This window comes from Petaurus breviceps, unplaced genomic scaffold (genome assembly GCF_028583685.1).
Source record: "Petaurus breviceps papuanus isolate PSGF00001 unplaced genomic scaffold, PetGlider_PUasm1.0 178, whole genome shotgun sequence".
Lineage (NCBI taxonomy): Eukaryota > Metazoa > Chordata > Mammalia > Diprotodontia > Petauridae > Petaurus > Petaurus breviceps.
In genome coordinates this window covers 621525-630630 of record NW_027185777.1, presented here as the reverse complement: position 1 = coordinate 630630, position 9106 = coordinate 621525, and positions in this window count along the sequence as shown.

Here is a 9106-nt window from a genome sequence, read left to right as displayed (position 1 = left end):
TTGTCTCAGTTATGTGCCCTTTACAAATTTGCGAAAGACTGGAAGGAGTACCCCATTAAGTCAGTTTCACATTTTTCAGATGAATGTGAATCTAAAATGTAATCAACACCAGCTCCCTGCACATAATGCAGCAAGCAGGGGTGTTCCAGACTTTGTGGTTGATGATCAGAACACCCAATATACAATGAGGCAGCCTGACTCAGTGTCCCGCCTCTTCTGCCTCCTTCCTACTGGCGAGGTAGTCGTTTAAGTATTCACTTTCTTTGCCCTGGCCTTAGTTTCCTCATGTATAAAATTAGAGGACTGATACCATAGGTTCCCAAACTTGGCCTTACCATCCCCTTAAAAAAAAAAAAGTTACTTAGCACCCCCTTGGAAATTTTATAAAGTAGGAAAGAAGTCTCAGATTAAGTGTACAATTGCCCTGGAGGCTACTACTGACCCCAGGGGGTGGTATTGCTCACTTTGGCAACCACTGGTAGATGATCTTCAGGGGACCTTCCATCACTCAGTCATGCATTATTATACTTTAAACATTTTGCAAAAGTGTAATTATTACCCTTCCATTTTTATCATCAATATCAATAGCCAAATGGATAATTCCTCTCCTATGTCCCCACCACCACCACCAAAGTAGGCCTTTTATGTGTATGTGTGAAAATATTATGAGTAATTGCTACAATTCTCTACTTCCTTTTGCTTGCATAGACAGACTCACTCTGCATTTTTGTGGGTTCTGGAAAAGATGAAGTTATTTAAAGCCTGGATTTGGGGTGCTGGCCATGTGAATTATAGTCTTTTAAAAATAAAAATAAAAGCCAAGTTGCCAGAGAGCAATCAGTTCATTCATTTATTTATTTACTTTTACCCAGACTCCTTGGCAGTCCTTTGAACAAAAGTCAGTAGACAGGAAAAAATGTTGCCATTTCAAAATAGAATTTTAAGTGAAGCCGTGGGCTAATCATCACTTTCCCTTCAGCTATCACTCTCCTTTCCAAAAAATGGAGGTAGAAAAGAGACACCCTTTTAGCTCTAGGTCTAGAGCAAATAGGGAATTAAGCAGCAGATGATTAGATGGTACTTGACTAAGGACTGGAGCTGAGAATTACAGGAGAGATTCCTTTGAGCACCCACCCTCTCCCTCAGCTATAATAACCCAAAAGGGATTTAAGGAATTTGTGGTGACCATGGCCTCTTTAGAATTTAGGCATTTTTCTCCTCTGTTCTAAGTGAAGAGAGTGGGCAGCCACAGAATCACAGATTTAGAACCAGAGAGACCTTAGAGGTCATCTAATGCAATCCTCCCTCATTTTTACAAATGAGGAAACTGAGTTCTGAGAGTATTTACATTTTCGAGGACATGTAGGTTATAAATGGCAAAGCTGGAATTTAAACCCAGGTTCTTGGTCTCCTAATTGATTACTCTTTCCCCTGTAGCAGGCCAACCAACTGGTTTTCTGGAAATTTATTTTTATTTGTTGCAAGTTTGTCTCACCATGATGCTTTATACACATACATATATATGCACATACATATTGAAATATTAAGCTTTTTAAAATGATACAAGCTGTGTATGCCTTCTACATAGTACATAGACATGTCATCATCTTATATTTGGAGGAGATACCAGTGTTCTCATGGAGAAGGAAATGGCAAACCACTTCAGAATCTTTGCCAAAAAAATCATAAATGGGGTCACAAAGAGTCAAAGACTCAGACACACCTGAAATCTTTTGATAGTAGGGCTATGATGCCTTCTGTTCAGAGTGTTGGAAGTAGGCTTGCACCTGAAAGGAAGTTGGTAAAGGGCTGTACTAGTAATTTATGTGCCACTGGGAACCATGTGAATCAATAGTTTCAGTTCTTCTCTGACCCTACCACTTTCCACCTTGGCAAAGAAATCAGAATTTCAGTCATCTCCCTTGATTGAACTGTTCTGTGGTTCCTTATATTAATGGTGTCTAAGCATTCTGTTCCTTGTTTTATCCAATTTGAATTTTCATTGTATTGAACATCTTTTTAAACCACATAGATGACTAAAAATGTTCCATACCCTCCTTATTTGGTTCTTTCTCTCCTCAGATTTCTTTGCTTATTAAGCCTCTGTTGTAAGGTTTTGGATTGATGCTAAATTGTTTAATTTGTTCTTTGTGCTGCTTTTACTCCTTGTATCAACCTAGCCTTTTGGCTTGAGCTCTACTTATTGGTTAAAGGAATCTACAATTTCTCATATGCTTTTGTTTTCCAGGTTCTTTTTCATATTTTTCTTATTTCATTCATTCTTATTTCTTACCTTTAACTAGACAATACAAGTTTTCTACTCTACATGCCAGCTACATGTTATTCCAACTTTCCAATGCCTTTCTAAAGGTCTTCAATAGCTTTCTCAAGTCATTTCTGCCATGGTAATAGTTGTGCCTATTTTTAGGATTATTTCTTGCCAGTGTACCATTTGCTCCTATTGTTCATACCATAAAAATGGCTGTAATATATACTGTTGTGTATAGGTCCTGAAATGTTTTCATATTTTCTTTCAAATATTAAAGGAAAATGTGTCTCTTCATAATGGTTATAGCAAATGCTGTCTTCTTTTAAATATTCCATTTTGGCATCATGGGTCTGCTAGTCAGATTCATGATGTCAAATTCAAAAAAAGGGCTTCTAGAAATTCCAATCTAAGTTTGCCTATCTTTTTCATATTCACTGGTATTGTTTTTGTCACTTGTTTTGTTATTAGACAAATTTGTTTTGTTACCTGGAGCTTGCATTAAATGAAGATTTTCAATGACCTAGGGCTCTTCAAATGTTTCTCCTTCAGATTTTAGTAGATCTTCAATTTCAACCCTAATTTCATCTAATTTGGGTATTGGGATGAAATTATTTCTTATAATTACCTGGCACTGGTCCAAGATATGTTTATAGGTGACTTGAAATTGAGAGCACTGTTGACAAAAAGTAACATGAAGCCCTTTCCTATGACTGGGAAGATCTATCACCAGTTGTATTATCAAATAGTGCTGGCATATAGCAAATATATTCATGACTTCAGTTCCCCTTCATGGGTACTTGCGTCTTGCCCACTTTTGGAGGTCAGTGCCATCTGTACTGAACAATTCTAGCAAGTGGACTATTGATATTTCTGATTTGTTCTGGTGTATCTTGTCTTCCTGTGGCACCAGAATACAAAGGAGCAACATCTGTTTCACTATTCTCCATGTTAAGTTAATCATTACAACAGTTTTAAGTAGAACAATCTTGCAAAACTATGCCAACCCATCTATCTTTTTTTGACTCTTATGAGTAGTTTCACCATATTGACTGAGGTCATAACTCAATTAGTAATATCACTACAGAACTTAAAACACCATTAGCAATCTTGAGTATACAAAGTTCCCACTGTATCTGACCCTGGTTGACTCCCCGATTTGCCTGTTGTCTCTTCCCCCCACTATGGATATTGGGTCATCATTATTAGTGTTGTTGTTATTTATTTATATTGACCAGCTCCCTATACTTGTGTGGGGACACATCTTCATTTGTGGTGCTTTTGTCACCTCTGCTCCTGCCCACAACCCTCACCTAGTCTTGGCATGAATATTGTTTTTATTGTCCTCATGCTCAATACACTATGCCCAATATTGGGTTTCTGGTTTTCTGAAGGAATGAACAAGGGACTAAGAAAAAGAAAACAAATTTATAGAGGGCAGAATTGTATAGCTACAGATCATGGGAATATTATGCTAAAATCATTTTTGGTCTGAATCTGTAATATTTTTTGATATGTGGGGAGCACCCAGTATGGAAACTTCCACCACCAATTTATATTGACAACTTGCTTTCAATAGCTAGTTTTAGGGAGTTGCCTGGGGCATCTGTTGAGAGGTTAAGCAATTTATTCCTGCTTGGTCATACAGACAGTATGGGTCAGATGCTGAACTTGAACTCAGGTCTGCCAGACTTCAAGAATCTCTATTCACTATACCACACAGCTGCTTTCCTTTTCTGAGCTACCAAAGCTTAAATGATGAGAGACAGTTGCCAGGTTGATGAGACCTGCTTGTATCTACTCATCTCTGGGCCCAATACTACCACATGATCCCATGCCTGTCTCTTTCTAGCTGCGTCTTCACCTCCACCCAATTCTGGATTTTATTCCCCTAAAACTTTGGACTTGTTTTGTCCCCTTCTGTCACCTTCTGGGGTCAGATGGAAAGGCATCACTTAGTCCCCTACATTCATCAAAGATTAGGGAAGAGCCATTTCTTCACATCCACCTAGGGGTATTTTCATGTTTAGTTCAGACCTTCAGCTGTAAGCTAAAAGAATGTAGCTCTTAGTGTGGAATTTCAGATAGTAGCTAGGGCAAGACCAGTCCTGAGCAGCAATGCCATGCTTCACCATGCCCCCGAGCTGGGTCTAACCACTGCCTTCTTTGGGATCAGTTCCCTAAGTTAGGCTCACTGGGTCACAGATCTAAGACTGGAAGGAACCTTAGAAGCCATCTGCTCCAACCCTCCCACTTCATAGTTAAGGATACCGAGGCCCCAGGAGGCTAATTGGCTGGCTTGAGAGCACACAGGTGGTGACTGTCAGAATGGAACTTGAACCCTGGTTCTCTGCCTCCAGAGTCAACTCTCCATCCTCTGTGGCTCTTCCTCATTCCTTCTTTTCATTTAATTAGGTGCAAACACTCTGAATAAATAAAATACAAACCTCCCCAGCAGCTAAGAGGCTACTGCCGACTGCCAGGCGCTGACCGTTTTCTTTTAGTTAATAATTCAAATTTTAGAAACAAAGAAATCTTTCTTTTTCCTGGGTTAGCCCAAAAGCTCAGGGAAGGCGGGTGGGGCAGAAGCTTGGATACAGCTGCTGCAGAGTAACTTCAGATGCCGGGATACAGTAGGTGTACTATCTCCAGGGCATACAATCCGTATACAGTGCAGTCAGTGTTTCCTGAAGCCTCCAGAGCCCCAAAGCCTCCAGAGCCGGAGCCCGGCTTGTATGTAAATGCAGCATTGTGCCCAAGCCCTTTCAGTTACTTTACTTTGGCCTGGCAGAAGAAGATTTATGGGACTGGCTGAAATGATTAGTCCATCAAGTCTGGCATCCTGCAGGGGCCAGAATACAATGCCCCTGAAGAAGAGAGGAAAGGGGGAAGGGGGAAAGAAAGACTCCCACTGTCCCTAGCTGGATTCCTTACTCCACCTGGCACTCTCATGGTCCCTCATAGGTCTCCATGATATTCCCTTCACTAGCTACAGCTCTACAGGTAAAGGAGAGCTCAAATTCAAGGTCCATCTCAAGGCTAGATCTTCATAGTCTCTCATCCTACCAGATGAGATCTCCCAATCCATAGATTAATGGATTGCTATTATTCCCAGCCTCAGTTGTTTCCTCCATAAGAAGCTAAGTGCCTTGCCCCTAGCTAATACTTTCATCCAAGTTGAGATATTCTTGTTCTTTGTATAGGACAGCCCCATCTCTTTATTGCCAAGTCTTTGTTTGGGCTGTATCCCCTGCCTAAAATGCCCTCCCAAATGTCTTTGGACTTTTGGAATGGATAGCTCTCTTCAAGGATCAGCTTTGGTGTCACTTCCTATGGAAGTCCCAGTGTTGGGTACTCTCCTCATCTTCATACTTCAAAATTACTTTGAATTTACTGTGTATTTATTTTGTGTAGATCTATTTATAGTATTTTATTAGATTGATTAATTGATTAATTTTTGGAGGAGGGAAGGCAAGGCAATTGGGGTTAATGACTTGCCCAAGGTCACACAGTTAGTACATGTCAAGTGTCTGAGGCCAGATTTGAACTCAGGTCCTCCTAATTCCAGGGTTGGTGTGCTATTCACTGTGCTACCTAGCTGCTCTTGCTGTGTATTATGTATTTACATATATATATGTATATATATATATATATATGTGCATATGTATACATATGTGTGGGGCAACTAACCGGCACAGTGGATAGAGTACTGAACCTCAGATGCTTAATAGCTACTAGTAAGTGATCTTATTAGCTATTAGTTAGTGGTGCTTGCTAGTGACCCTGGACAAATGACTTAATTCTGTTTGCCTCAGTTTCCTCATCTGTAAAATGAGCTAGAGAAGGAGATGGCAAACCACTCCAATATCTTTGCTGAGAAAACCCCAAATGGGTTCACTGAGTCAGACATGACTGAAATAACTGAACAGCAAAATATACATGTTTATATAATCATATATATACATACATAATCATATGTGTATGTAGTATATGTGATATATATTATTCGTGCATGTGTATATATCAGGGAAACAACATATATATGAAAATATATAACTACAAATATGTATGTGCAAATATAGTTTCCTTGATAGAATATAACCTTGATTGAGGACAGGGGTTCTCTTTTTTTTCTTTTCTTTTTTGTCTTTGTATTCCCAATATTTTGTGAGTGCTTAACAAATGCTTCAGTGAATTGAATTGAATTGAACCCAGGTTTGATGGCTTTCATTCCAGTGATCTTTCATTCTCCTTGTATTTATAGAACCAATCTTTACCTTCACATTTCACCTAGCTAGGCTCCCTAGGCCATCCTGCCACTTGCTTACTCTTGCTGCCTCCCTTTTCACCTGAACCACATTGGACCTCTGGGATGAATCTATGCTCCCAAGTTCTGGGGATATTAATTCATTCATCTTTGGAACTCCCAGACCGAGGTCCAGTTATCTTGACTGGTGACTCAGTGAATGCAAATTTACCTAGCCTTCTATATCTCTTTGGCTCCAGACCCCAAACAAGACCCTTCTTCACCTTCATATCCCATGTAACCGACTAACAGGTCATCTTGCCCATTTGTCTACTGTCATACCTGTGTTCCACCTTTCCACCTCAGTACTTTGCACCTCTTGCTTGGAACACAGTAATCAAATGAACACCACTATTGCTTCTGAAAAAGTTAATTAACTGTCCTAAGGATCAATTCACTGTCCCTGTATTTCCCCAGACCAAAATTCCCTTCCCGTACCACCACTTCCCTATATGTGTTGTCTCTCTCCATTAAACTTCCTGAGAGTAGGGACTCAACTTTTTGTATATGTATTCTTAGAACTTGACTCAATGCCTAGCACATAGTAGGTACTTAAAATGCGCATTCATTCTTTTCACTATACTATATTGCCTTCTCCTGTTAGGAGATCCTTTCTACTACATGTCAACTTCTTGGTCATAAGTTAAGGTGATCCCCTCTTTCTCAGGTCACTAGGGAACTTCTAGGCTGAACATTATCTTCATCCATCTCATTCCATAGGCTTAGGAGAAAATAAGACAAAAGTGAATGTAAATGGGACCAGTTATGCCATCTCCCTCCCACAAGTCCACCAAAAAATCCAAGAAACACCAGCTTAAACAAAGCCATTACCAGTCTTAAGTTTGGTGGTAGAGGAAGAACCAATTTTTCCTACAATTCAGAGACTCAAGCAAAAGGCACCACTTGGTCAGTATTCACATGGCCACCTCAGGCATTTGTTCCAATGTGGGAAAAGGGAGGAGTGGGAGAAGAGAGAATCAAAGAATATTTTCAGTATCTTAGGCTCAGGAGATTAAAGATCCACCAATGCCCTATGCTTTAGAATCTCCCAAATCCCAAATGCCAACTGCTGATCAAGTTTGTAAAGTCCAAGTAAAATGTTCCATTTATAAATGTGGACAGTTAAAACAGTAGCAGGTGGGAAATTACAGTGAATTTTTTTCACTGAATACCCTTTCCTACACTAGCATTCTTGATATTGACTTTGTTGGCCAATGTTACATGCAGGGGGCTGCCATTCTTCCCTAGAGTGGCAGAATTGGCAGCAGCTTTTCTGCCAACTGCAATAAATACATCCGACAGTGCCCCTGCCTCTCTGAATCAGCAGCAGCCAGGGGGGAAATGTATCATGGCGCTGTGGAAACATGCAAATGCAAAAGCATTTCCCTACCCCCACCCCAAATCTCCTCATTTAGCTGCTTTAAGCACAGCCAATAAATGCATGTGGACACGACCATATTTAATTCCATATCTAGAATATGCTTTACCTAGCTTAGGATGGACACTGAATCTGTGTCTTCTATAATCAGTCACATCTCCCGTGGTCACCAGTGGGGGTAGAATTGAAATTGAAAGGGGGTGTCAAATCAAATGGTATTTCAAAAGCTCCTCTGTGCAAGGCACTCACTAGGTGTTGTTAGGATTTGGCATCCATGTGCTTAGTTCAAGAGGAAACAGTTGACGTTTTGTAAAACAAAAGTGAGGTTTGAGGCCTTGGAAATCTTAAAAAGAGGCTCCTTAAACTTATTTGATGTGTGTGCTTATTGAAAAAAAAGAGAAGGGAAAAGACTGGAGAATATTTCATAGAAAGTGAAAAATAAGTATTATGAAGTATGTGTGTGTGGTCCATGAAAATGTCTCATTTGGGGGACTAGTCTTTCTCGTAAAGGCCATCTCTAGGCATACCTTCTCTTCCTTTCCATTACCTCTGCCCTGCCCATCTTCCCAGAACCCAATCCCACCATTTGGAGTTCATGCTAAAACTTTCCCTGCTAACCTTGCTACCCTGGAAACTTCTTACCTGTTTTATCAGAGATGGGGCACAAATCAGACATAGTAGGGTTTCTCAGGTTAAGCTCAAGGCCTTCCCTCACACGAATTTTGTCTCATGTCTCAAGATAAAGGCCTCTTGTTTTTAATATCAGACCAGGTTTTTTCTTATGCTCTTTGTGAATCCCTTGAATCAGCTGCAGTGGACTGACACAATCATAGAAATCCTCTACTGTCATCCTCAGGCCCACACCTGAGCAGAAAATCCAGTCTGCCATATCACCAAAGAGTAGTGATCCAGCTTCCAATTAAAGCACTCCAGTGATGGAGAAGTCAGTTCTTCATGAGGCAGTCCATATCACTATTGGATAGCCCCAGGTGTTAAGAAGTTATAAAGTCAAAATCTGACTCCTCACATGCTACTCTCTGGTCCTAAGGGGGTTGCTCAATATGAAGTGTGTGTGTGTGTGTAAGTATGTGTGTAGAGAGAGGAGAGGTAGAGAGAGAGAGAGAGAGAGAGAGAGAGAGAGAGAGAGAGAGAGAGA